We start from the raw sequence: 27,565 nt of genomic DNA, 5'->3' as shown, positions 1-27,565 counted from the left end.
TTAGGGGATTCACTCTCCTAGCGTAGGCATGTGGAAGTTCTAACAGAATAATGAAGACAAAAGAATCTTTTGTTAAATAGAAATAGTTATGAGACATTTTATAGAGCGGGAAGCTTATAATTTGTTTTGATGGTACTGAAATGGAAGCAGAAAGCTGACACTCCTCCCCCTTCCTGCACCAAATTTTAAAGCAATTGGAAGCGAAAACTGACACTGTTCAAACCTCTCTTGAGTTTTTGCCATCATCACCGTGGTTGATATGTGTCCTTGGTGTTTCATCTATTGTATGAAGCAACTGAGAACATCTGTCTTACTCCTAAAGGTTTTCTTTTTCCTTTGCTTCAGTATGTACCACAGAGAAATATCTCCAAATGGCGTCCTCTTTTGCAGGTGATTATTATTTCTTCTTTCATTGGTTTGTTTCTTTCTCTTATCTCCTCTAAAGAGGTGATAAGAATCTAGTTTAAAGACATGTTAAAATCTAACATCTTGTTATACCAGTCACAATATTAAATCCAATTTCAATGAGAGGAGTGAGTTTTCTTTGAAAATGGTGAAGAAAGTGGCAGCATAAATTAAAGCTTTGTGTTAATTTCTCGCTAGTCTTCTTTCCATTCCCCTTTTGTATATTCTTCATTTTAGAAGATGTTATCCACATTCTTAACAACAGATTGGATTTTATATGTTTTCTGAAACAAACAGAACCATGTTGTCTTGGTCAGCTGGGATGAAAATGTGGGTGGCTGACAAATTCAGACTGTACTCATCAGACTTAAACTCACTAATGTTTTATATTTGTGATTGAAGGTGAAATTTCACTGGTTACTTTTTGACAATGCTGTGGGCTTTTATATATATGTGTGTATATGTATGTATTTATACACACATAAATACACACCTTATGTTACATTTTTTGTTCTCACAGAAGCATTTGTGCAACCATATAGTGAATGGAGTGGGGAACTGATCCAGCTGAAAAGTGGTCTTTCAGGGTTTTTTCTGAATAACTTTTCACCTGAATGTAATATCCTTGCATCTTGACTTAAAGAATCATAGAATCGTCTAGGTTGGAAAAGACCTTCAAGATCATTGAGTCCAACCGTCCTAGCACTGCCAAGTCCACCACTAAACCATGTCTTCAAGCACCACATCTATCCGTTCTTTAAATACCTCCAGGGATGGGGACTCAACCACTGCCCTGGGCAGCCTGTTCCAGTGCCTGACCACCCTTTTGGTGAAGAAATTTTTCCTAACATCCAACCTAAACCTCCCCTGGCGCAGCTTGAGGCCGTTTCCTCTTGTCCTATCACTCGTTACTAGGGAGAAGAGACCAACCCCCACCTCACTACAACCTCCTTTCAGGTAGTTGTAGAGAGCAATTAGGTCTCCCTTCAGCCTTCTCTTCTCCAAACTAAACAACCCCAGCTCCCTTAGCCGCTCCTCATAAGACTTGTGCTCTAGACCCTTCACCACTTGTTCATTTGTATTCCACTATAGTCCCTACATCCTTTTGTAAAGAACACCTGTGTTGCTAACTGTTCTTTATTTTTAAACTTAGTAATCCTGGTAGTAGCTTGTGCTTGTGCTTTCTTGAGTTGCATCTGCCCCCCACCCCCTTTTTTTCTTTAAATTATTTTTCTAAGTATTCCTCTGGTCTTTTGAGACCTTCTTGAAGGCTAATCCTGTCCTGTCAGTTGGTTCCTTCCGTTTATGGTGCTGATGCACAAGCATTTTGCTGGGACAGTGCAGGGGACTTTACTGTAGTGGGAATGAACAGTTGAGAAGGTTTAGAAGAAGGAGGCAGTGTTGTTTGAGCATGTCTGGTAGTGCTGCTACTGAACATTGTGCTGTGGTTTGTCTGTTCCTCCCATGGGGATGTTCTAATTGGACAACTGATGTGTTTCAGCTGTATGGATTAAGACTAAACTTAAATGTACTAATTCTTCTCAGTTTTTTTTTCTGTATTAATATAATGAAATCTAGCGATGGCAGGTGATTTGCAAGCAAATAATTTCATCCAGGATCTCTAATTATACTGATACTACAGGCACTGACTTTTGAGTCATCAGAACTCGAAGACAGAATTAATTCCCTGTGCTATAAGTCATTGCAGTCCAATTTTTCTTCATAATTTTAGACATCGAAATATTAGCATTTACATAAAAATACTAACTATAGAAACATTTTCAAGAACTGCAAGCAGATTTTATATTCTTGTGGGTTTTTTGGTGCTCATCCTGTGTAAATTGCATAAATGCTCTGGCAATGTTGGTGGAATATGGAGATGATATATAAAGGAGTCAACTAGCTCTTAAAAGAGGAATCATGGGCATTTTCTGCTTTCTATGCTTTCCGATACCAAGTATATAGATATTCTGAAGTGTATTCTATTATTCATTTTGTATTCCATCAGCCCATTGTCATTAATTTTCTGTTCCATCAGTCGCTTTTCAGAATGTGTTTACGGTCTTTTGATAGGAGGATATATTTTCTAGTAGCTAGACATCAAACTAGAAGTTGTTTCAATTATGTTCTTAGCTGTGTTGTCCGGTATCTCCCCTGGCCCAAGTTTAACATGCAAAGGAAAAAGAAGCTTTAATGAAAAGGCCTGTGGATGGATGAAGGATTCTATTTGTGGCAAATATTTGCTCACCAACTGAAGTAAGTACACTATTCATATTCTCACTTCCAACATACTGTCCTATAGCAATTTTGGGTGTTTTATTTCAAAGGTAGTGGCCGTGTTTTTTGCACAGTGCCTGATTAAATTTGCTTTTGACTGTGACTGCTATTTGGCTATTACTATGGAAAAATGATAGAATTTCTAGGCGCAAATCAAAAATAGTATTCATTTAGATCCTTGCAATAAGTGCCTAATCAGTGCTTGCTGGAGAAATAATAGATATAGGTGGGACAGCGGAGAAGCTTACTGTTGCATGTTACAAGTTAAATTCCTTCCCTTGTTAAGATTTTTGCATAGTTAGTTTAGTTTAAGAACTTCAATATTCACTTTGAGGTTACATATAACAAAGGCTTAATTACTCACTTCAGTTAGGCAGAATGCTTTGTTAGCTGAAATGTGCTCTGATATTTGTTATTTAGTGGTGATTTTTTTCATTATACAAACCTTTTGATGCTCCCATTGGCAGAACTGGGAATTGGCTGTACTGGAATTTTTTTCTGCCAGTTGGTGAAGCCTTTCTCTCAGAGCAGCATCCACAAGGTGGTGCCTTTTCATCACCTGAAAAGGAAAGGAACTTTGCTTTACAAAGTTTATGTTGGCTTTTGGCCTGTTGCTTGGCAGAAATGGGAAGCACAGATACTGAGGTGACAATATCCTTTTCTCCCTGAATATAAAGTGAACGCTCGTTCTCTGTTCTTTCCAGCCTTCGTGGTTGGAAACTGTTTGACTGTGATGCTCAGAAGTTCAGAACTAGAAGAGAAAGGTAGTGGCTTGGAAATCAAAATTGAGCCGTGTTGGCAGAATCATGAAAAGATTGTACAGGCCAGGGAGGATGTATACTGCCAGAGCATCTTGTGAAATCAGACCTAGAACTGCAACAACTTCTACGTGTCAGGCTCAGGCCACCTTGGTGGAACTACACAGGAGCCTGAAAGTGGAAGAATGAGAAGTGCTTTAGGCAAGTGCTGTGCAGTTTGGGGGATGGATGAAGGGGAACTGGTATAGCATTGGCAATTCTCTTTCAGTTGCATCATAGTTTCTTTGTAAGGTGAATTCAGTTGAAGATAAGGCAGTTGGAAAACGTTCTGAAATATTACCCTCTATTGCAGAATAAGACCTGAGAACAGAAGTATTATAAAGAAAGAGTTTTTTCACATGGCCTATATGTAATTCCCAGCTGTGAACCCTCTGGCAATGAGCATGAAATCCAAAACACAGCTGATAGGGGAAAGGACTGTTGTCAGCTCAGACCGAACACTTGAGTATTCATAGCGTGGTGCTTTTACAAACAGACATTGGAGTACATCAGAATAATTGGGTTTTGAGATCTGTGCAGGAACCTCCTCCTAGCTGTGTGCTATTTCAGACACAGTGGCAATCAGTGGTGAAGGAGGACCAGGTGTGCACCATATTGTACTAGTTTTCCTGCAGAATAGCAAGCCTCGATGACTGCCCACCCCCTTATACCTCTCTGCCAAATTTCCTGCGGTAAATTGGTCTTATGTTTGCCTGTATGTACCTTGTGACCCCTTTAGAATATTTGTGGTATTTTAAACCCTGCATTGTGTGCATGACACAGTGTTTAGTTTGGAAACGAAGTTTAGTTTAATCACACATGCTGATTGTGGTGTTTATTTTGGAACCAATAAGTAGGAGGCAACCTTTTATATTTTACTAGTCTGGATGAATTCTCCCTGTTACTTGATAACCGCGTATGAGCTTGAACTGAAAAAAATGATATTCAAAGGAATGTCGAAACACGGATGGCACTTGAATACGGCCTCTCATCCACTCTGGGCTTGGATTCTGTTGGACACCTAAACTCTTTGGGTGTTTGTGGTTCACTGTGGTGATAGTGAGAGTGGCTATTTTATTTTTTAAGGATTGCGTATTGTTCCTCTTTATGTGCCAGTGGAGCTGGAGAGGGAGCTGTTTTGGAAAGAGCAACATTCACATTAGAGGAGTGGCTTTTTCTGTTTGTTTCTTTCATCTATTACAAATGAAGGAGCTGTGTTTGCAGAGAGAGGTTATAGCTCTGTGGCCCTAGCCTTTTTTCATTTGCTTCCCAAATGTCTGCATTTACAGCAGAATAAGCAAGTGTTAGAAGCTGATTTGCTACTCCCTGCAAACTGCCCTCTACACCTAACATCCCAGCAAAACTGCTCCCATGGCCTGCAGTTAATAATGCATGTGGTGGTAATTCTAGCCCCAAATCTTATCTTTCTTTGAGTGCTGAGGGGCTTGGGGAGAAAAAGGGCGTGAGTTTCCATGAGCCCTCTTTACTGGAATGTGACGGAAGAAGATGTAACAGAGAGCTGAAAGGAATCCATCACCAAACTTTTAATGCAGCGTTGCAAGGACACCTGTCTTCAGTATTTTGACTGCTGAAGCGAAGCAATTTTGATGCAACGTTCTGTATGTCATGAAATAGCAGATATTGTATGAGATAGTTAAAGCTGTGTGTTAATGTGAATAACTCCAAGCTGTATTTTTCCTGTAATATTCTACTTGTGGTGTTCTTCTATAAACAGCTTTCCTTCAAGAGAAGTGTTGGAACTCTCCCTTAATAAGGCAATGCACTTAAAAGACAAGATCTGATAATCCAGGGATTTTTGAGATACCATGTGTTTTCTGTTCTAAACTCCTGTGTAGCAAAATGCAGTGTTATTTCCATGACAGTTATCTGGTGGCTCTTGGCAAATGCTGTTTTTCTGGTGTTTGCTCCAAGTTTTTTCTATATCTGATTTCCTTGATCTTGTGAAAGAAAACAGGATGTTATAAGAACATAATCGAGATGAGAGAAAAAACAGATGAATTCTTTGTTGTGGTTTGTTTTGGTTTCTTTTTTAATTTAATTGAAAATCTGAAGATCTGCTTTAGATCATTATATTAACTTGGATTCCATACCTCAAAGGTGACTGTCTAGTTTTCTAAGCATAGCATGTGTGTTAATCTGCATGGAGGACAATACTTGAAGGTATGGTATCAAATTTGGCATAAAATTGAGTTATTTCTGTATGATGTTTTTGGCACTATCTTCCATTTGTTGTCTGTAGAAATACTGCACTTGAGTGCAGACACAGTAGATGGCACTTGAGTCATTAATTTTATGATGTAGGAATGAAAACCAAACTCAGTTATGGAGTTAGCTGTTTATAGCAATAGCTACATTTTATTGAAAGAGCAGCTTCAAAGATTTTGCTTTCAGTTGAATAGTCCCAGAAGAAAGTAAAACATGCACAAATTCTTTTTCAGTACAAGCAGGCCCTCTGAGTCCTTGAGTTTGAATTTTTGAAAAGACAGATGGGCAGGACATGATCAGCCTGAATCATAAATACATAGTGCCAGATTCCCTTTAAACACGTTGCCAGTGTTTGGGTTTGTAATCTATTGTTTACAGCATATTCTCTAATATAGTTTCTTCATTTATATTTTCTAGTCTTGCTTACTCCATCGGACCATTTGTGATGCAACCTCTGATAGCAGGTGAAGGATAAAAATCTGCTAACAAAGTGGATTTGTAACAATATCGTCTTATCAGAACAGTTTGAATACTGCATTCCTTACTGTGGCTAAGTCTGACAACCAAGGCTAAGAGTATGCCGGTAGTTTTGCTAATCAAAATGTAAACATATGTTTTAGGGTATTCCAAGGTGGTTATCTTATGCTATGGTTGGTGCTGTACCCTTGGGCGGTACGGTTTAGTCATTTCTTTATTCTCAACATTTTCAATGCTAGCATTAGGTAGTGGATTGGCAGTCCTGAAAGCTGAAGCAGCAATAGAGACTTCCCCGATAATATCCTGTCACTATGATTCAGCACTAATGTTTATTGCTGAGGTAAGAAGGTGTAGTCAGTCTTAGTTCATGATTCATTCTTTGGCCTTTCTGCTGATGCTCTTATAGTACTTATTTTAATGAGGATACTATCAGATTTTAACACAGGAACTAGCTTCATTTATGTTCTCCTTCCTATGTTGTTCTGTCACTCTGCCAATTCCAGGTTTTAGAGCTCATAAAAATGCTTGAAGGCCAAAAAAGGATGATTATTTACTAGAGGACAGAATTCTAACTGTATCTTTCATTTTGTTTAACCAATGTTTGTAAAATAGGTAGAGATATTTATGTATACTTTACTAATGTTTATGGGATTGTTACTATGTTTGGAAAAAAAATGCTGCATATTAAACAGGTGTTACCTGCCACTGAGTTTGACCAGTGTGACTTTGCAGGGAGCTTACCCCTTGGTTTGTTTTGCTTTGAGTATTTGCCAGTGAGTTTCACCTCTCAGTACAGCTCTTTCTGACTGATTATATGGATGTGTACTGGACAGAAATGTAAAAACTAAGAGAAAAGTGTAGGGAACTTTGTTTGAGGGTGTAAATTATTATAGCTGCCTACTAGCATGGTGTCTTCATCTCATGATTAAGACAAGTCTTCTGATGTTGTAGCTGCATCTGTCCCTAATTCAAGATGTCCCATTCAGGTTAGAGAGTAATTAAGTCCTTTTAGCAGCTAGTCAGTTTTGTGAATGTTTTTTTCTTCCAAAAAGCCAGCTTTTTCCTCTTTGATTGAGACTCCCCAGCAGGAGGTACCTTTTTGCTTTGCCAGTTGGAGAAAGCCCACATCCACTTACAAAGACTGTACTGGAACTCACAGGCATTTCATTTTAATTCCAGGCAACCATCCCTTTGCTGCTGCCTTTGGAACAGCTCAGCTGTGGAAGAAGTGAGCTAATCTGGAAATTTGAAAGTGAAGTACTTAGTGAAGCCCTGGGGTTTACAGTTGGAGTAATTAAGGAGAGGAATTGCACACCCTGTACTTGATTTTTGTTTTAATTAGTCTTCCTTTGATCTAGTCTCTCAATTTAAATTTTAAGATTTGAATCAACAACCTGCCACAGTATATTGCTTAACTCCTCTCCTTCTCAGCCTGTAGAGGAGGTGTAGAATATTGTTTATGCTTTCTGTTTTGTATTTTTGTTGGGGAAGGCTTTGGCTGTCACTCCTGCTTCCTATTTTCTGTTGGAATTCTTTCCACCTCTCCCATGCTCTCTTTTCCTCCATTCTCTCCTCTCCCTTCCCAGTCAACTTTCTTTATCCTCAAACATCTTCAACTTTCCATTCACTGTAGGATGTAGTTGAGAATTGTCGTAACTTTTAGAAATCTGCCTCGGGCATCTTTGTAGATTGTCTCCTTCGCTATGAATCAGTCCTGCTCCTTCCATGTGACTTCTCATTTATTGGAAGAGCTGTCTTTGTTGCTCTTGCCAATTGGAATAGGCTTCCTGCACTTCTCTGCCTTGCTGGATGAACCAGCTAATTTTAGCTCTTATTTGAAAAATCCTTCTTTTATTTCGACCTTGGCATCCGAGTTCCTCTTTCCTATGTTAATATATTCTATGTCTCAGTTTATCACCATGTTGCTTTTGTGATACAGCACAAGGGTGTTTTCGCATACACTGTATCTGCAACTTGGATGTTGAAGCATGCTAAAGTCTACTGTGATCATATTAATGATGAATATTCTTTGTTCTTCTAGCAGGTTCTGATAAGTATAGTCTATGGTTATTGTGCAGGTCCTCTCTGATGGAAACTCCCAGCTTCAGAAAATGAATGGCAATTTAAGTCAGGGGCATCAGGCCAACCACGATTTCTTGAAGAAAAGTCATGAAAACATTGATATCAACATAAAACAAATAAGACTTTAGTTTTTGAAGTCCTATCCAAAAAATTTTCCTGCCAAAAAGCTGCTGGGCAAATATGGTAAATGGTATAGGAACCTGGTCTATCTGCTTTGGAAAAATAACCCTTTATATTGACATTACCAAGATTTGAACTTTGCTTCTAGGAGTTGGATATTTTAGAATTAATCTAAGCTATGTTACTATTAAACTTTTGTTATCTCTGAGTGGACATGTGCCCTTTTATATTTTATAAATAAGCAGAAAATGTTTGTAGCTTCTGATACAGTTCAGTGCACAAAAATGCTTATGGATACATGCTGTAGTTGTGATGTCTTTTTGGCAACCAGTAAGTTTGGTTTTATTTTTTTTTTTTTTCCCTTCAAGTGAAGGAGACTGTGCTACTGATTTTTCCATGATAATTTGCCTGATCAATGATACAGATACCTTTTTTTTTTTTCTTCCTACTGCAAGGTATATATTCCTGCTAGCTTTTAAATGTTCCTTCCTTTGTTTCCTGTTTTGTTACAGTCCCTGAGAATCAACAATGCATCCACCCTGTGGTCAGCAGAATTGCTAGTACGTGGATGGAAGGAGACCTCATCCAGTGCTTTGCCCTATTTGTGAATTTTAACTAGTTGCTATTTAATAGCAGCATTACAAGGTTAAAATTAGTTTTGTGGGTTTCTTTAAAGTAGTTTGGTTATCTGGTTGCATCTGTTGCATTTTGAATTAACAAAAGAGGAAGGGATTGTGTAGGAGTTCTTCTCAAATGCAGTGGAATCTAACTTTCGTAATTGGTGTTTACTCTGTGATATTATGCATCTCAGCTTTGATAATTACAATGAAAAGCCTAATCAGTTCTATTCTTATGTGATTTCATGGTATAGTAGGATTTTAAGTTGAAATATACCAGGTATATTTTTCTCCTTCAAATGATGAAACCTCACGTTTTTATAGCCTCTAAGCAAGCAAACAAAACCTAATGAAGATGTACCTGAGAAGCAAGTGAGGAGAACCAAGTATTCAGTATTTAAAAAATATGAGTATGTACCTTAAACGGTATATCCTTTTTATGCTCCTTGTCTTTGATTAAGGTTGGGGTTGTTTGTTTTTTGGGGTTTTTTTTGAGAGATATTTTTTCTTGTCATAGTTAGGACAGAGTTTTCAGTGGTAAACCTGATTTTTCTTGAGATTTTGAAGAGCAGCAATGAAATAGGTGATAATTACCAAGAATACCGGCTTGGCATTTTTAGGTTTCATACCCTGTTGTATTTTTCACAAATGCTAGGCTACATCACATTTTCCATTAAACTGTTGTTTGTGATGTCTGCTAAACAGAATATATGCATTTATTTCAACAGTTCTGATGATTACTCTTAACTGCTTAAGCTGGGATTTGTCATTCACATCGAAGCTATTATTATGGTAGTGACTCCCAACAGTTGGCACTAAAGTAAAATTTTTGAATGTGGTTCCAAATCAAATAAAATCATATTTGAAAAGCCCCAAGATAAGCGTAAAATTGCATCTTTTCACATCTTGCATATGGAAATGACTGTTGGTTTATCATAGAATATTTCAGACTGTTGCTTGCTCAAGGATTCTCATAATCTGTACCTAGTAATGCAAGTGACGCTTTGCTGCTGCTTTTAAAGAATTTCAGTCCTGCAGGTTGTAGGAGAACTTGGAGGGAAGTAACTAAATCTGATTGGGCTGAGGCTTTCCCATTATCTCTAGTAATTTGAAATACAGATGATAGTGTGAGTAGTGAGTGGCTGGTCATATGTGATAGTGTCTGAGAATTGAGTGGGGTAAGGCTTAAGACAGGAGGAAGATAAGAGTGGGAGTCCTCCCAGTTTTTCATGGTGCAAGAAATTTCTACTCTGCCTTGCTTTATATCTTATCTTTTGAATAAAAGCTGATTAGATGAAATATAGGTGTGACAGCCTTTCTCAGAAAACTGCATAGAAACGCATCCCCTTAGGCCAGAGATCTTTGAACACAGCACTGGAGAAGGGGATAAAATATGCCCAGATTGTATTGGCTCTATTTTAACTTGAAATCAAGAAGTAAAGATAATAAATTCAGATGAGCAGGTTCAGCCCTGATGAAGGAATAAATATTTTGTACTGTTGTCTACTCCATCACAGTAAGAACTTAAAAAATAAAGTGTCGATCCGGAAGGTTGTTTTCTAGTTGCTTACCAATCCATTGATTCTGCTCTTGATTATTACAGTTATCTATCCCTGTAGTAATGTGAGTTTTTTAGGTGTATTACTACAAAGCTTTGTAGTCTATAAGGATTCTATTCACAGTTTCTCTTTTGATCTTGCAGTCTGCCATAGATTGACCTCAAGTACTTGAAGGACCTACAGTTTCTTTGAGTATGGTTTTGGCTGTCTCACAAGCTTTCTAGAAGAAAGCAATGAGATAAGAGGCTTGCAAGCAGAATGTGGGGACTTAAAAATGAGCTTCACCAAAGGCTTTCATTTCTAGAAGAAATAAGAATGGTTAAACAATTATTTTCACAAAGATACAAACACAAAATTCATTTTGACTGCTTGACTTTTGTAAGGTCTTTATTACATGCAGAGTTCCATATTCTAAGCATTAAAAGCGAAACAAAAACCCCATGATCCTGTGAATAAAATTAATTATTCCAGGACATTGGAAATGGAGAAAGCAAGAAAAAATTGCTGCTGTTTTAGATCTGAGGAGGTTGATGAAGTACTGCATTGTGAATTGCACATGATTATCTTGATTACTTGATTTTTTTTTTTTCAAATACTTTCAGGGTAGTATTTTTCTGGTAATAACTTTTAAAGTTCATAATATTGGAACACTGAGTGAGTTGATTTCATTCTAGGTTTTGAAAAAGCAAGGATGAGGAACGGTTACATTGTTATTTTGTTTTGCCTTGAAAAGAAATCACTTTAATATAACACAAAAATCTGAACTGGCTTCTGAGTGATTATGGAGATTCACCAAAAATACAAAAATTGGAGATTTTTCCAAAATGCAGGGAAATTTCAGATTGTTTGGATAAAGCAATCAATCTCTCTCATGCCTGGCATATATAAATTTCTATGTTCTCTCTGTTGGATCCATTGTGGAATAAATTAGAAGGAAATAAGAAAATGTGAACTAATTATTTAAGGAATAAGCTGTTGCCCCAGCAATCTGTCTGTCTTTTTCTCATCTTGGAGAGCTATTAACTTGTTTCATGAATGTGCTGCAGTCTAGGATTCCATGGGCAAGAACAGCTTAAAAAAAAGACATGGGAGTTTTTTTAATAACATGACATGGAATTTTGAAGATTGTATTAGCAAAATAATTTTATTTTTTTTTTAAATCACTTGAAGACAGAGAGCCTCCCTTTTCTGGCTGGCTGAGAACAATACCCATATGTTACTTTTCATACAAGATCAATAGCTTTTAGAGCATTCTGGTTTGGAACCAGTGACTGACTTAGTTTAGCTTTCATAGCTTTTCTTAGCTACATGCAAATGAAGTGCAAAGCTGGTTTAATTAAAGGAGGACACAACGGTGGATTTGGGGGGATGGGGGAGGAGATCGTTCAGAATTGACAGGAGCAAAACCTTAAACAGAGCTTTAAACCCATATAAGATGAATAATTTTAAAATTGAGGGGATGGAAAAGGGAGCCTCTTTAGGAGAAATTTTGGGAGAGTTGATGTGAGGAAGCAGGAGTACTTAGTGATTCTCTTTTCACGGCCGTAAAGCCACGATGTGTTGTGGTTTTTTGGTGTGGTGGTTTTTTTGGTGTGGTTGGTTTTTTGTTTTTTTTTTTTTTTTTTTTTTTCTTTCCCCTTGTGCTCTTTCCGAGCCCTGGTTCTGTCTGATAGCCCTTGCTATTAGCACACCTTCCCATCCTTTGCCTTTGCTGGGTCTCGCCACTCTGGAATGAACCCTGTGCTATTCAACAAAATTTATTAGCTTAGGTTCTGCAATACACTTTCCCTTTGGAAGGTGGTATGTATCACTAGTGAAGTTGTTTTAGTGGGGAGCTAGTTGTCTATGCGAGTTGTTAGAAGCTTAATATTTATGGAAAGGGAGTCCTGTTTTTTTCCCTTAAAGTGCATAGTGTCTTTGAATGGATTTGCATTGTGTTACAACAGTAGAAATACTGGCTGTGTCAAATAGATCACACTTATTTCTGTCATGCTGGCTTTATCAAGCCTAGCATGGGTACCTTGGTAAGTGTTGTTAAAGGAGGAACTTTTCTACTAATGAAAGATGCTATTGAGTGGGTGCTTGTCTTCACTAGGTTATGAATGTTATTAACTTGTTGAAGTTAATTGGCAAAAATAAGTGGATTTTCTCCACCCATTTCATCTTAGCTACAAATATATGGGTCAGCTTTTACACATACTGTACAGTTACAGTAGTGCAATCATATCTCTAAGATGAGACAGCAGTCAAATAATGTGCACAAAAATATGACCAAGGATTTGGTCACGTTTGTTGGTTTCATTAGAAATGCCATGAGATTGTCCAGTCAGTAGAGGAAACTTAAGGTTTTTAAAGTCTCAACTGAAAGCTCTTCAGATGGTAAACTCTACTTGCTTTCATCTGCATCCTGCTGCAGATTGAAGCTGTGGTTCCAGAGAGTCTAAGTATTTGAAACCTGAGGCAGAGAGATGCAGGTCATTCTTTGTAGCGTTTAATGGAATGACAACATTTTCCTTGTAAATCTAGTTAGATATCAGCTAGGAAATGGAGAAGGAATGAAAGACATGGGAAATGCTGTTTTCATTTTGAAGTATCATATACTCTTCTTGTTTTGAAATGCAAATACTGAAGGGAGATTTAAGAGCAATAACAAAAAGACATTATATTTTCCCCCTCCCTCTGCCACTTTTTCCACTACAAAGCAGATCTTTTAGTATTTTGTCAAGTGCCCCGAGTCTTTCATATTCAAGCCATAAAGACTGGCTGACTGGAAGGTTTGGGAAGGATAGGTAAAGGAGTGGGAAACAAAGGGGATGTGTGTATTTACTTGTCAAAGATGTTGAATTTGCAGATATTAAAGCAGAATTGGCCAAGGATTAAAACCTAAAGGAATATACCGAAAGTTGTGCTGCTTTGGGTAGATGCTGTTTTCCCTGTAGGCATTTGAATCTGAGTGAGGTTGTTTTTGTATAGCTGAAGATGATTTATCATTTCAACATGCCCAGTGGGCTAAACCCTGAAACGTTTCATAACAAAGATAACCAGAATAAATGGTATATGGATTCTGTATTCATCTGAAGGTGAACCTCAAAGTAAACATCACTGGTTTCCTGAATGTTTAAGTGGTACTTTGCTATGTTTGACTAATGGGTGTTGTGAGTTGGAGAATTTCAAATAGCAGGATGGATTTCATGGAGAATAACACTGAGTGAAACAGTGGTCCGTCCAACGACGTTTCTTTTAATAGAACTTTGTATCGGCCATGTAAGTTACAAATAGGTTGTAAGTGCTCATCATGCAAGAAAATCAAATGTCTCTAATATTTAAAATGTGTGTTTGGATGCTTAGCATCAGTGTTTAATCTCTTAAAAATATTGTTCTCTTTGAGAGATAGCCCACATAGAAGGTTGTTGTTTCTTTTTATTTAGACACAAAATAATTTGAAGATTGTAGGAATGGGGGGAAAAAAGTACGTACAAGACAAATGTGTGGCCCTTCAGTTTATATAAAGGTAGGATATTCAGAAATAAAATTACTGTTGAATGGAGTTTGGAATGCGGGAGAGGGCTTAAGTACTGTGACCTGCCCTGAAGTTACAGGTCAATGTAATTTCTCTTCAACTCTGAGTAAATTGGCACCTTTTAGCACCAAACCAAAAGAGCAAGGATATTAAGGTTTTGCTGTAGATGGTACCAGATCCTTTAACTTCTCATTTGATTGTTGAAAATTATTTCTCTTCCTTTGGTAAAATAGCGTCACCTGATAACTTGACCCTGAAGCTTAGGTTGTAGTGATTGTGCTTTACATTGAAATACTTGCTTGATTGGAATCAAGTTTGAGGCTTTTGTTTATTGTACCAAGCATGTATTCAACTGCCATTGGTATATTTTATGAATGCTGAAGTAAAGGAAGGCTATTTTTAAACTAATAAATCTAATGTGGGTAGTCTGGTTACAAGGTACACATCAGTTCTGAGATCATAAAGATAACAAATGTCTTGTTGACCCCTCAGCACCTTAAATTCAAGTCCTGACAGTATTGCAGTATTGCGAGTAAGCTCCAAATGTTACTTACTTCTGATCCATCTGTGAAAGTGTTGTAATTATGCCTGTGAATCTTTTTTCAAAGCGTTTCTCTTCCCTTTTTGAAAAAAAAAAAACCAAACCAAAACCCAACAAAAAGTCAGCCTGTCAGCTAGGACAGCAGTATCATAGAGAACCCTTCTGTTATGATAGGGTTTTGGTTCACCAGGGTTGTGCTGAGTTTTGCCGGTTTGGATACCATTCCTTGTTTTAACTCCACTGAAGCATGGTTATGATGAGTGGCTGTTCCTTTCATCCTTCTGCGACTGCATTGCACATAGTTTATGAAAGAGATTGGGATAGTTCTTTTGTGTCAGGGACTCAGTGGGACCACTGAAATTCCAAATTAGAATAAGATGCCTAGTGGAAAATTAGAAACGTGAATTCCTTTTAGATTATTTATGCGGAAATCCTAAAGCAGCCCAGGCAACCAAAGAAGTAGGATGGGAGGACCAGAAGGATGGTGTGAGTAGTTTACTGCATGCTTAGTTTGCTAGAATTTACTCTTCATGAATGGCTCTTAAAGCAACCTTATGCACACCCTTCTGCTACAATAGAGAACTTACCAGCTGCACAGAACCTGATGGGCTTGTTTAGGACTCGAAGCAATAAAATGATTATGTGGTGCTGTGCAGCACTGTTACCCCTTGGGCATTTTTTGCGTGTACACTGTGCTGTGTAGGATGTGATATGCTATATGTGCCAATAGTTGTATGTACCTGTATTGAAGGAAAGGTGTTTCCTTGATTCCCAAGTCTGTCTGATTTTTATTTGGAGATACCATTGGCTTGATGTGCTGTGTGTTAGTGAAACAGGTATATTGGTGTTAATAGGAACGGTACCTTCATCTTCTCTAGCTGGGGATAAACAGATCTGTACAATGCACGCTGCCTCACTGTGGTGCTAAGGTTTTTCTCAGGACTCTTCCATGCAAAATACTGTAAATATGCAAACTGATTACTGCAGTTTTCGTCACAGAATCTGAGCTATATTTACAAACCATGAATTTGGCTCCTACCTCAGCAGACTGTTGTCATCCCATTTCATACAGATAAAAACTGCATACAATGTTAAATATATTTCAGGGGATTTTGAGATGTTGGTTGACCAGGAACTCCCTCTGATTTTGATTTATGTGTGCTCAGTAAGAATAGACATGAGGACTAAAGTAAGTTAGTGAATGCCTTGGATTAAATTAGCAGGATGAAAATGAATGATGTGCAGTAAATGCATCCATAAACGTATTTAGATAGATGAGGCTAGCAGCAGCAGTGGTCCCAGTTATAATTAAGAAGTTTTAGCAGCAACAGTTTTCCAGTTTGTAGGCTGTTTGCAGTCTGTAGAGGAATAAACAGAAGTAGAAAGCTATTTCATTGTCAAGTAATGCTAGAGTAACATGAACAGGTAGCATCAGGCCCATCTGGCAGTGAAAGACTGACTTCTGTTTCTTAGTAGAGTACTGTGCTCTAAGTTCCCATCGAATGAGAAAAGTCTTTCCACCTCTGATACGTTATTTGCTGTCAAGACACTGTCTTTATTTCTTTATTATGCATTAAGATCATCTATGTCATTACTTGACTATTTTCTGTTACATTGAAAATGTGTATTCCTGTAAAAGAGCCTGAAATTGTACACAAGATACCAGTAGTTTTATTTCTCAGAATAATGACATTAACATAGTTGGAAACGGTAATATAATTTGAGAAAGTACTTAATTTTCAAATGTTAATAGCAGCTCACCAACTTAGCAGTACTTTTGTATAAACTACTTCTGTATAAGAAATTATGATAAAGGAGCAAAATACATGCCTGCTGAAAGGTATAGAGGGCAGAATCTGGCTTCTTGAATTTAGCAATGACAAAGAGGCTTCTAAGTCAGTATCTTGCACCAAGTCAGTATCTTTTAACGGAAATTTCAGAGAGTGACTACTCCTGTACAGATTTTTGTTGTTGCTCCAAATGGCTCCTTTAGTTTTACTTAACTATTATGTGTTTGTCCTTTATTATTCAGTACTGTGAAGTTAGGAGCTACTGCAAGATTTATAGTCGTTTGCTGCAAGTACAAGGTCACCCCGACTGGCTTGCTTTCACTCACCATTGTTAAATTTTGTTTTTCAAGCTTTATTCTTATATAAACCTTTTCACTTTTGTCTCGAGGCTTTCAGCATCGTTTGTTTGCATCTAGCTTTTCTTTTCTTGGATTTGTTTTCACAGAAAGAAAATTAAAGTTCAGGTAACACGTTTTGATGGTGCTAGGGGGACCTGAGAGGCTGATGTTCTTTCACTATGCACTATCAGAAAACTGTTAGTCTTTCTTTTTTCTCTCCCTCTCCTCCTGCTTCTGTTGTAGCCTTTACTGTGGTTCCTACACCACCGCCACCCCAAACTATTTCTTTACCACCCTATAATGTGTTAATACCTAGGAATGGATGCAAGATAACCTTCTTTTAGTTTCTGGGTTAAACTATGTGTGGCCCATTTAAACCAACAGGTTGTCTTATCTATTTCAGAATACATAATGCAGATGAATGCTGTGCCATGGAAACTGACATTAGTTATGTTGCTGTTCAGCAATAGTTACATTGCTGTTCTAGCATCTGCATGCTAAATAGAGGGTATGTAAATAAAGGTGTGATTTAGATAAACATGATCAAGACGGGGCATTGGAGTTTGCTATTAATATCTTAACAACGAACCAGATCAATATTCTGTATTTCCATATATGTCTAAAAATAAGCATGTTGGATTTTTACTGATGGTTCTAATGAAAGTGTTGCCCATTTGTGCATGTTTTGGAATGCGATGGTGGTGCTTATTTTGCTGTTTTGTTTTTTTTTGTTTGTTTTGTTTTAAGCTCTATTCCATAGCATGAATGTTGAGCGAACACTTAATAAAGCACTGCAAGCAGTATCTTTCTGGACAGTTATCCCTTGTCTGTAAGACTGGCATAAGCTTCTCACTGAAGGGGGGAGGGAGAATGCGTGTAGTGTGGATGGAGTTGAAAGGGGCATGATGCCATTGTCAACCAGTCATGATATATATGCACATATGTATAAATGAAAGTGTGTCTGCAGTTCTAAAGTGTAACTCCTAAACTTGAAAGAAACTTCTCATAAGAAATCAATTAATAACCAGCTTACTACTGTGTATGGGAGAAGAATGCTTGCTTTTGTCAAGTATTATACTGAAAAAAGAGCTGCTTCTTGACCTGCTGCTGCGCTGTGATTCAGCCTGTTCTGACTGTGGTGCAAACGTATTTGTTTGGGTGCTTATTTTTTCCGTAGTGACCAGCCTCACGTCCATCGAGAGGGAGATATTTCTTAACACACTCTGTTTTGGCAGAGAAGTTGCCTACCTTAATTTTGTGTTTTCTGGAAATCTTGCTGTGTTTTGTTGTTTTGGTAGATCTCAGGCATGTTGAATGCTCTGTTTTTATTAAACAAGTACATGTAACTGGGTATCTGTAACAAAGCAGGTTTCCAGCTTCTTTGGTAAGAAATGTAATGAAATACGTTTCTATTTGTCTCGGCTGGTGCAGGAACTTAAATACATTTGTTTTTTGGCCTCGCTGACCCTAAGTACATCAAATTAATGGTTCAGAAGTCACTATTGTCCTTTTCATTGCTATCAAACTTTATACAGGCTAGAACTGGATCTTTTTGTAGTTACTCAGATATGTAGGCAAGTAGATGATTGTGACCTGGTAAAAGGAAAATGTTACAGACCAGTAGATGAAGCATTTAAAACCACCTTTGTTAAAAAGCCTTCAGGTAAATGAAGTGTATGTAATATTGAACTCACAGATGTGCACTTTCTCCATGATCACAAATAAGGATGAACTTAGTCCCCAGAGGAAATCTGAGAGCTGTATTTTATTGTCTCAGTGAGGAGTAATTCCATATGAAATGATTTATTCCAGAAATGCTCCCTCCAGCAAGTTTGCAGGACTGGCTCTAAGCCTGTAGCTTAGAAAGCAGAAAGTGTCAGAGGGTCCCAGAGCAGTACAGGTATTAAATAATGAGCAGTTCATGTGGTGTGATCCCTACAGTGCTGCAGAGTTATGCTTGTAGCCAGTTTGGCAAAAGTAGAAGGATATGGAAGATATGTCTATATTTTAGATAGACGAGGAGTTTAGCGGGCCTCATATCTTTGCATGGTTCAACATCTTAGTATGTGTAAGTGAAAAACGGTTTTAATTAACTGTCATTTTGGAAACGAACACAGGGAAATAACATTCCAATTTAGAGTTCTCATGGCTCACAATTTTGACTAACTTCTTTTAAAAGTTATGTAATTTTATATTCTTGAACTGCGTATGATACTAAGCAGGTTTTTTCTGGAAAACATGCATATATATATATATATATATATTTTTATATATATATATATATATATATATATACACACACATATATATATGACCAGGTTATTATTTCTGCTGTATTAATAACTTGAAGTTTTTTGGGTTTTGATGTAGTCTTTAGTCACTTTCCTTAGGTGATAAGTAGTAGTGCTTTTGAATATTCTTTACTAAAAGTGGTTACTTTATTGGTGAATACAAGGCTCCTTTCAGTTGTTTAGAGATTCTGCTAGAAGACTTATATAAAAATCACAAATTTCATGGTATTTTCTTAGATCATCTGTTAACTTCTGAGAAAAATAAGGACAGCTGTCAAAATCTTTACTGAAGAGCAAAGGCTTCAAGGAAGGAAAAAAATAAAAGATGCCATGTGCTTCTTGCCTAGGTTATTTGATGTACTTAAAACCTGAACTGTTGAACAGACAAACATCTGGCTTTTGTGACCTATACATGCCTCAGGTGTCACTTTCCAAAAACTGTACTATCACAGTATTTAATAAGAATTTAAAATATATTCTATTGCTCTTTCCATCAGGAGCTGTTTTTCTGAGGTGGATGCATTTTGGTCACCTGGTCACCCCTTGTTAATGGGATGCAGTCAAGATAAAGATCATGGTTGGTGATCTCTCACCTGGCTGAGTTGTGGAATAGCTTGGGCAGGCACACCTCCCCTCACTGGTGAGGCATTGGTTATATACAGTATGATTTAGAACTTGTATCCATTGCAAAAAGAGGATAAAATCCCAGAACATGGCAGCAGACAATTATTTATATGAGATGTGATTTTAAGTAATGACTTTTCTTCATGTTCAGTTTTCTTTTAAACTTGGAGGACAACTAATGAGTCAATGCAAATATTTTATACTAATTCAGAATCCATATTAGTTTTTTTTAATCAAAACCATAAGACTATATATACCAAAAAAGAATCATTCACTTTCCATTGAAATGCAAACTAAGAGGAAAAAAAAAATTGAAATAATGAGACAGAAGTTTAAAAAGATGTCAGTTTTTAAATGATCCATCCATCTTTGTCAGACCAGCTCAGCATCATCTGATCATGTTTTGAAGATATGGTGCTATTTGTTATGCTTAAGTGTGCTGGGAATTTACTTGATATTTATGTTGGTTTGAAAATTCTTCTGGTGATGCTCTGCCAGCAGAGGTACTAATCAAAGTGCAATGTCAAATTCGTAACAGAAAACACAGTATTTCTATCAAAAGGCATCCAAACTTTTCAGACTTCCTGGTTAGTAGAAATGTTGATAAATATGTTAGGTTTTGGAGCTGGGATAGCCCTCGTTGTCATATCTTGTTATGATATCAGGTATCTTAGAAATGAGATTCTTTTCAAGAATTATTTAGATCTTGGCTGCTATGTTATATTTAAATATAAATCAGAAGGGTTACCAGAAAGATGCAGAACTTGACATGTGCCTACAGTTTCAGAAAAATGCTTGGTATTTACTAAGTAGAATTGAGGTAGAAGGTTCCTGTTCTAGAAGTTACTAAGAAAAGACATCTGTCAGATAGCGATGTGCTTTGTTTAGAGGATATAGAAGCAGCTCTGAAAGAATTTCACATTTTAGAGACCAGTGAGGGTCTAATGAGGGGAAAATAATGAGTAAAACAAACAAAAAACCAAATAAATAACAAACAGGTTAATAAAAACCTCCTTTTTGTAGGTGTTCCTTTACCCAACCACTGTCTCGAGCAAGGTATGGTTATTTTCATCTGAGTCTGAAGTTAAACACTCTACTGGTTTCATTTATTTAAGCCTAAATAAAAAAAATGGTTAAATATATTAAACATATTTGTTGGACTTCCTTGGGAAAAATGGTTTGATCATTTGGCAAAAATGCAGCATGATAGAGCTGCAAGAAAGTAAAGTTTGATACTACTAGTGCTTTGGGTTTTCAGGCAGCTAGGAAACATTTTTGACGCGTTTATCTTTTAGGTAACTTAGAAGCATGTGTTTGCTTGGACTTGGTGCCATGTTGTGATCAGTTTGGGTTGTGGATAGAACAAGCCTTGTGTCTGTTAAGGGCACAGCCTTGTCATCTGCCTGCAAAAGGTTATATAGACATATGTTGTTTCGGTCCAATACAGCCTGCTTATTCTGTTTCATGCTAGCAGCCTGCCTGAAAGATATTTTTTGTCCTAAAATAGTGTTTCAAGTTCACTGGGATTCAAGTATTACCTCACAACTGCTAAGGCTGTTTCAGGAAATGATGACACTCTTGGATCCCCTACCACGTTGGATAACTTAACATCCGAGGAAGATGTTTGCGAGTCCTTAATCCGTGAAATGTGTAAAGAACCTTGCTTAATGCATCTCCTGATTTCCCAAAAGAAGAAGGTTAGCTCATTCTTTCAGATGTTTAGTGCCAACAAAATCATGGAATAAAATGTTCTTCATAGTAAAAGCCAGGAGACAGTTTAGGGGAAAGGCTCCCCTTTAAGGAGGTCCTCTGCAACGTCTGCTTTGTCTTTCCCCTTTGATCCTTATGGCTCTGAGGAATTAATCCAATTAAAATATATTTATACTAGCATAAGATAGGATGCTTGCTTGGAGTCTTATTGCCTTGTAACTCATAGTTAGCTTCTTGAGTTGGTGTCACTGTGTGTTGCTTTCTGCAGTCATCAGTGAGTATGCCCCTCTTCACTACTGTCATCTCAGGCAAGGGGAGTGGGAAAGATACCAGCTCTGACAGCAGACCTCCCTTAGGCATTTTCCACCTTGAGAATATATCCTTAGTGATAAGCTCCAGGTGTCTCAAATACAGAAATGGAATTTCTGAGAAAAAATATTGTCTTAAGCAAAACTTCATTCACCTGGGGTTTCATGTGTCCTTGCCGAAGACATATTCTATTCTTTTTCCTGTAAATGGCTGAATAATTAACATCAGTATCTTGGCTTGTACAGTGGCTGCAGAGGAGGCCCTGGTAATCTCTCGCGGAAGGCTTTCTGAACCAGTCTGTGGTGGCATGAGTGTGAATTAAGACGTAGCCATGTTTTACTACTATGTTGCATGTATCTGTCCCTTTTAAGGTGCTTCCCCCTCTACCCCCCTCCCCTGCCCGCACACAAAGTTCAAACGCTGGCAATATCCTGAACATCTGTAACACGGCTGTCTAGAACTCCTTGCATCCTCCCAAGGTGACATGATGCAATTTCTGGGGCCTCCAGAAAATGCTTTCAGTTTCTTCTTATGAGACCTCTTATGTCTAATTCCAAATGAAGTGGTGGCTACCTTAGAGCTTCTCACAGGGGCATGTGTGACACAAACAGTAACTTGGAGGAGAAAATGGCATGCGTCTCAGTCGCTGGAGTTCTTTGAGTTGTGGTGCTGTGTATCCAGTCCTGAGTGTAATCTCTCTCTTTTCTGCCTAGCTGTGTATAGAGGGTGGTAGCTGAGCAGAAACCTACGTCCTCTCTCTCCTCATAAAGACAGACAAGGCATATGCAGAGCGTTTGGATACCTCAGTCCAAAACCAAATCCCGGCACTCCTGTGAGCAAATTGCCTGTTTGTGAATGACTTCATGATGAGTTTCTTATAATTCAAAATAGTCCCTAGAAGATCTTTTTAATCAACAGTAAATGTAGCTGAGAGTACCTAATGTGATGAATGGCACCGTGTGGTCAGAGTCAGCATTCAGTATGTATTGAAATGTCTGTAACTGGCTCAGTTAAAACCACCTTGTAGCTGAGCTCTGGTCTTGCTCTTTTGAATGATACCGTGCAGTTTGCTGTAATATTCCCCTCTGTCTTTTTGGCCGCTTCTTATTTTTCGTGGACTGTTTAGAGTTGTGTGCTTTAATGCTCTTGTGTGTGGTGTTTTTTGTTTTTTAATGGATGCAAAACAAGTTGGAAAAGGAATCACCGGCATCTCCTAATTCCTCTGACTGGAAAGAAAAATGAAGTTTTCCTAAAAATAGTGATTTGGGATGAAACTTCTTCTTTAGGACTTGGGATTTCCTGTCAGTTTGTTTCAGAGCCTTAACATCAATTAAATGTAGCTTGTTTGATATTTAAGTTGTATTTTTAATAAAGAGGAGGGGAAAAAAGGTATGAGAGGTCTTTAAAATGCTGTCTTGTACTCAGGAAATGAAATGTTTTGGCTTCTTAAATAAATATGATGTTTGGCCATTTATGTAACAAAAAAATAGCAGAGGCTGGTTGCCAGATAATTGGAAAGGCCTCAGAAGGAAAATATTTGGTCCCCAAGAAACTGATTAGTCTGTGTATATCTCATATCTTGGATGCTGGCCCATTGTAATGGATCTGAAAGCTTGTTGGGCGTGCTGTCTTAGAAGGCTGGGTCTTGGTCTATCACATTGTGTTGTGGTTCCTATTCTTGAACTGCACCCATGTCGTCTTCCTTAGGATCCTGCCTTCTATCTATATCCCCAAGTGTTCCATAAGAAAACCACGTGAAGTGAGGAGGGAAGATGGCTTGGATTAGTCATTTCTAAAATTGAAGAAATCCTGGAGTGGCTCTTAATAGATAGAAGTAAATCATAGAGGGAAAGGAGGTTATTAGCAAAATACTAGTGGTGACCTGTGAATGTTGGAAAGTTAGTGCTTAGTGCAGAACAAGAGTCTTAATATGTACTAGAAAAAGAAGAAAGAGCCTTTAGTCTGCAAAAGTGGGGGAAAGGAGTGATGGATGGATTTGGTGCACCTCTTAAGATGGAGGTGAGGATTGGAGTGTCTTGACTAGGTTTACCTGCTTCAGTCTGGATAGAAGCAGTATCTTGAATTCATTTGTCATTAAGTTTCATGGACTACAGAAAAATCTCAGTGTTAAAGTAATTCTGATACACAAAGAGCAAAGTGTTAAAATAGGCTTATTTTTTATTTCAAAGCTGTCTGCTTTATTAACAAGAACACTTGTGAAATGTGATGCTTTGAAACAGTATCCAGAATAACTAAATATTTAGCATTAACAAGACTGTAGAAATTATGTAGGAAATAAAAATTGTGATGCTGTGGTTTTTGGGGTGGTGGTTTTTTTTTTTTTTTGGTGGCTGTTCATAGTTCCATTGAAATCTCTGCAGGAGTTCAGGGATGATAGTTTTGCACAACAGATTGTATCTCCGGATCCTTTAACTTGCCTTCTTTAACCCAGTAATGTTAGTACTTTTCCAGGGGGATTACTCTTGACTTCCTCTTCTCTGTCAGGTCTTGCTCCTATGTGTTTTGGCTAGTTGTCAACATCCATTTCAAATACTCATACATTTAAGTGTTGTTTATCAAATTATTTGTATTCTTACCAGAGTAATGATCTACAAAGCTCATATTTCTATTAATTTGAGAAGCAATTTCTAGGTCGCAGATAGGTAGCACTGCCTGACCTTGTCTGAGAGTAGATTAAATCCTTGAAAAACATGGAGTTAGAATAAATGTGAAAATTTAGTTTAAATTTAAATGTACAGACAAAAACATATTATTTTTTTTTTTAGCCAAAAGCATAGATTCTTGCAGATTGATACACTCATGAGGAGAAACTGAGACACTTTTTTTTATGTTTACCTGCTTATTTATGAGTGGTGTACCAAGTTTTTCTTGTCTCAGTGCCAGCAGAATCAGACAGACAAATAGTTTCTTTGCTAATATTTTGGAGATACTGTCAGTCAGTTCTAAACCCAAAAATTCTTTCACTAGCAGTTTCAGACTCTCTCTGAAACTTACTTTTCTATTTATTTTTATCTGCTGTTTTGTTCCAAGAGGGTAAGTACGTAGACATACCTGTCCAAAACAACTATCAGCAGATCGTTTGAATTCATTCCTGGATTCTGCTAAATCTTTAGTTTTGAGCAGTGTTTATAAGCCTGTGATTGGTTTTAGACTTCCTTTGCATAAAACCTAATTGTGTCTTTATAATAGCTTAAACACAGAATATAATGCCAAACTCGAATGACATTTGATTAATTGATTACAATGAAACTAATATTTCACAATTTTTTTTGGTGGTTGTGGGGGCAGATGTGTCCACTTGAGAAGCTGAAGGATTTTTTTTTTTTTTTGCCTCAGAGTAGTGCTGCAGACTCTGAATAGACAACTAGATTTCATGTCCTCTCACCTTGCTGGTAACAGTCTGCTGTCAGAAAGCAGATCAAGGGATTCACATGCTGGTGTGCAAATTAGAATAGTGTCCATGCCACATTCCCAAAACCAACAGACTGCAAATGCAGTGGTTTACAAGAATACCTTTGTAACAGGATGATTTACAGGCAAAAATAAGGTCTTCATCGTTTTACTAAAAATATCAGGTGTGAAACAGGATTTTGCTTACCTTGAACAGTTACAAAAATGAATAGCTTTTAAACTGCTGTATCAGGAAAAAGTTACAATTGAAATAACCCTATTAGCAGGGTCCCTTTTGACATCTGTATTGTTCAAAATTTACATTCTGCTTTGGTAGTTCTCTGGGAAAGCAGGAGAAGTGTTGTAAAGAACTTGCTTAGAAAATATAAGCAGGTTAAGCTCTGCATAAAACTAATACTTTTTTTTTTTTTTGGATGTGAGTATGCAATACAAGCCAAAAGCTCTCTCTGCATATGGACCTCTGTTCTGTGAACTTCAGGTTCTAGAGGACCTGGTATATAATCTGTTGATATTTCCATTTAGCGGAACCAGCTTTGGGTCAAGCTTGGAAGCAAAGCAGTGAGGGCAGTAGCCTGTCTTTGTATGTGAGTAATTATTCAGTGTCTTCAAAATCAGCAAGAAGACTTGTTTCTTAGTCTTGTAAGGCCAGTTGAAGGCAAAATGTGGTATTTCTCAGACACTGATGTACCAATACAACGTCTTTTGCGCCTTTTCCTGCTGCCATTCTCTGGTGGGGTGACCCATCCCAGCAGCTAAGCACCCACCAGCTGCTTGCTTCCTTCCCCTCAGTGGGACAGGGGAGAGAACTGGAAGAGCAAAACCAAGAAAACCTCATGGGTCAAGATGAAGACAGTTTAATAAGTGAAGGGAGGAGAAAAAAAAGTGATGCAAAGGCAGTCACTCACTGCTTCTCATCAGCAGACTGCTGCCCAGCCAGCACGCAAGCAACAGCCAGGCCCAGTACACATACTAAAGCTCTGAATGATGTTACTGGGATGTTAGGAAGGAGATCTCACTTCTCTGGTGGTAGCATATGCAAATAATGAGAGCTAAGATCAGTCAGCCTGAGATGTGGTGTTTGAGGCAGTTTGATGTTTTAATAGTATTACTGTACTGTCAAACTTTAATTTTTATCTGTGTGGGACTTTGGAGGAAGAGTATCAGCACAGGACTCTTGCCAAAGTCAAAAGGGTGAAATGGAGAGGGATTGACTTAATTTAAATTTAAGGCTGTTAATTTAAAAACAGATGTGATAGGTAGAAAGATGAATGTGTTTTGCTATTTGAGTGTTGAGTCATTACAATATTTTGGGTAAGTTTCAGACTAGTTTCTTTGTGGTTAGCATTCATACCACAGAGAAATTTCTCAGCTTACATTGAGGAAAACTTGTTGATTCGCTGAAGCAAAGTTGACTTCCTTTGGGCATTTTAGATTTCGTCTGAGGTATGCTAGTGGGATGCCTATCTGAAGTACGTGTTTTGCTTTTGCAGAACATTTATTTCCTTGCGAGTGTCAGTCTTGAATTTGTAAGCACTTTAAGACTGGCATTTTCAAATCTAAATATTTAAGGTCAGTTGTTGAATTAAGAGATGGTTAGTGCATGACTTGACGTTTGTGTGTTCTCTGCTCAGAAAATCAAGATGCTGATATTTATGTATCCACTCCTGTTTTTTTGGTAACCTGACTTTTAACATGGAACTATGAAAATACTAGCCAGTTTTCACAGACACTTCAAGGGAGTAGGTTGCTGTATTTTTATTAAACTGGTTTTTTGCTCCATAAAATATTTTACAAAGTAAAATAACACCCTAATAATAATTTCTGTTCTGCTAAAATATTTTGTCTTTGGATCTCAATGTTTTACAAATGGTGATGAATAAAAAAACCCCTCCTTTCACTTCTGTGAAGCACATGGTGGTATTCCCATTTAATGTATGGAATGGAACCCAGATGTATTAACTTAGTCCTGTGCCATAAGCAGCAAATCATCTCTTCCCCTCTGTTTTTATACAAATCGTCTCTGCTTTCCAACTCTTCACTTTGAGACTTTTAAGTGCACAGTGCAGTGATTTACTGTTGATCACTTTTCTAACATTTTATTCTAAATGAAACAGCCCTGCAGATTATGACTTGCCAAATGACAGAAAACAGGAGCTCCCCCGAGTTCAAGCTGTTTTAAAGTCTAAAGATTTACAATAAAGAAAATAATTAAGTGAATGGTGTCAGAGAGGCCTGGGTTTTACTGCTAAGCTGTCACCGACTCAGCTGTTAACATCTTTGTATTGACAAGTTTGTGGTTGCTCCCTTTTTAAAAAAAACTGTACTCCATCACTGTTGAATTTGCAACTAACATGAAGGCCTGTCCTTTTTGGTTTTGTTTAACATCTCCTTTTTCAGTCGCAAGGCCTATTTGTGTGGCCATTTTGTGTCTGATAGTTATAGCATTGTTT

General features: G+C 37.6%; 1 protein-coding gene across 7 annotated transcripts in view; it reads left to right on the top strand.

Annotated features, from left to right (window-relative positions):
• RAD51B (RAD51 paralog B) overlaps nt 1-27,565 on the top strand; it is a 409,322-nt gene that overhangs the window by 33,843 nt on the left and 347,914 nt on the right. The gene's annotated exons all lie outside the window — the stretch shown is intronic.

Source organism: Nipponia nippon, unplaced genomic scaffold, assembly GCF_047370975.1.
Source record: "Nipponia nippon isolate SJK-2023a ecotype South Korea unplaced genomic scaffold, ASM4737097v1 scaffold_10, whole genome shotgun sequence".
Classification (NCBI taxonomy): Eukaryota; Metazoa; Chordata; class Aves; order Pelecaniformes; family Threskiornithidae; genus Nipponia; species Nipponia nippon.
The sequence above is the reverse complement of the archived record's forward strand: the minus strand, read 5'-3'. Positions and strand labels throughout refer to the sequence as shown.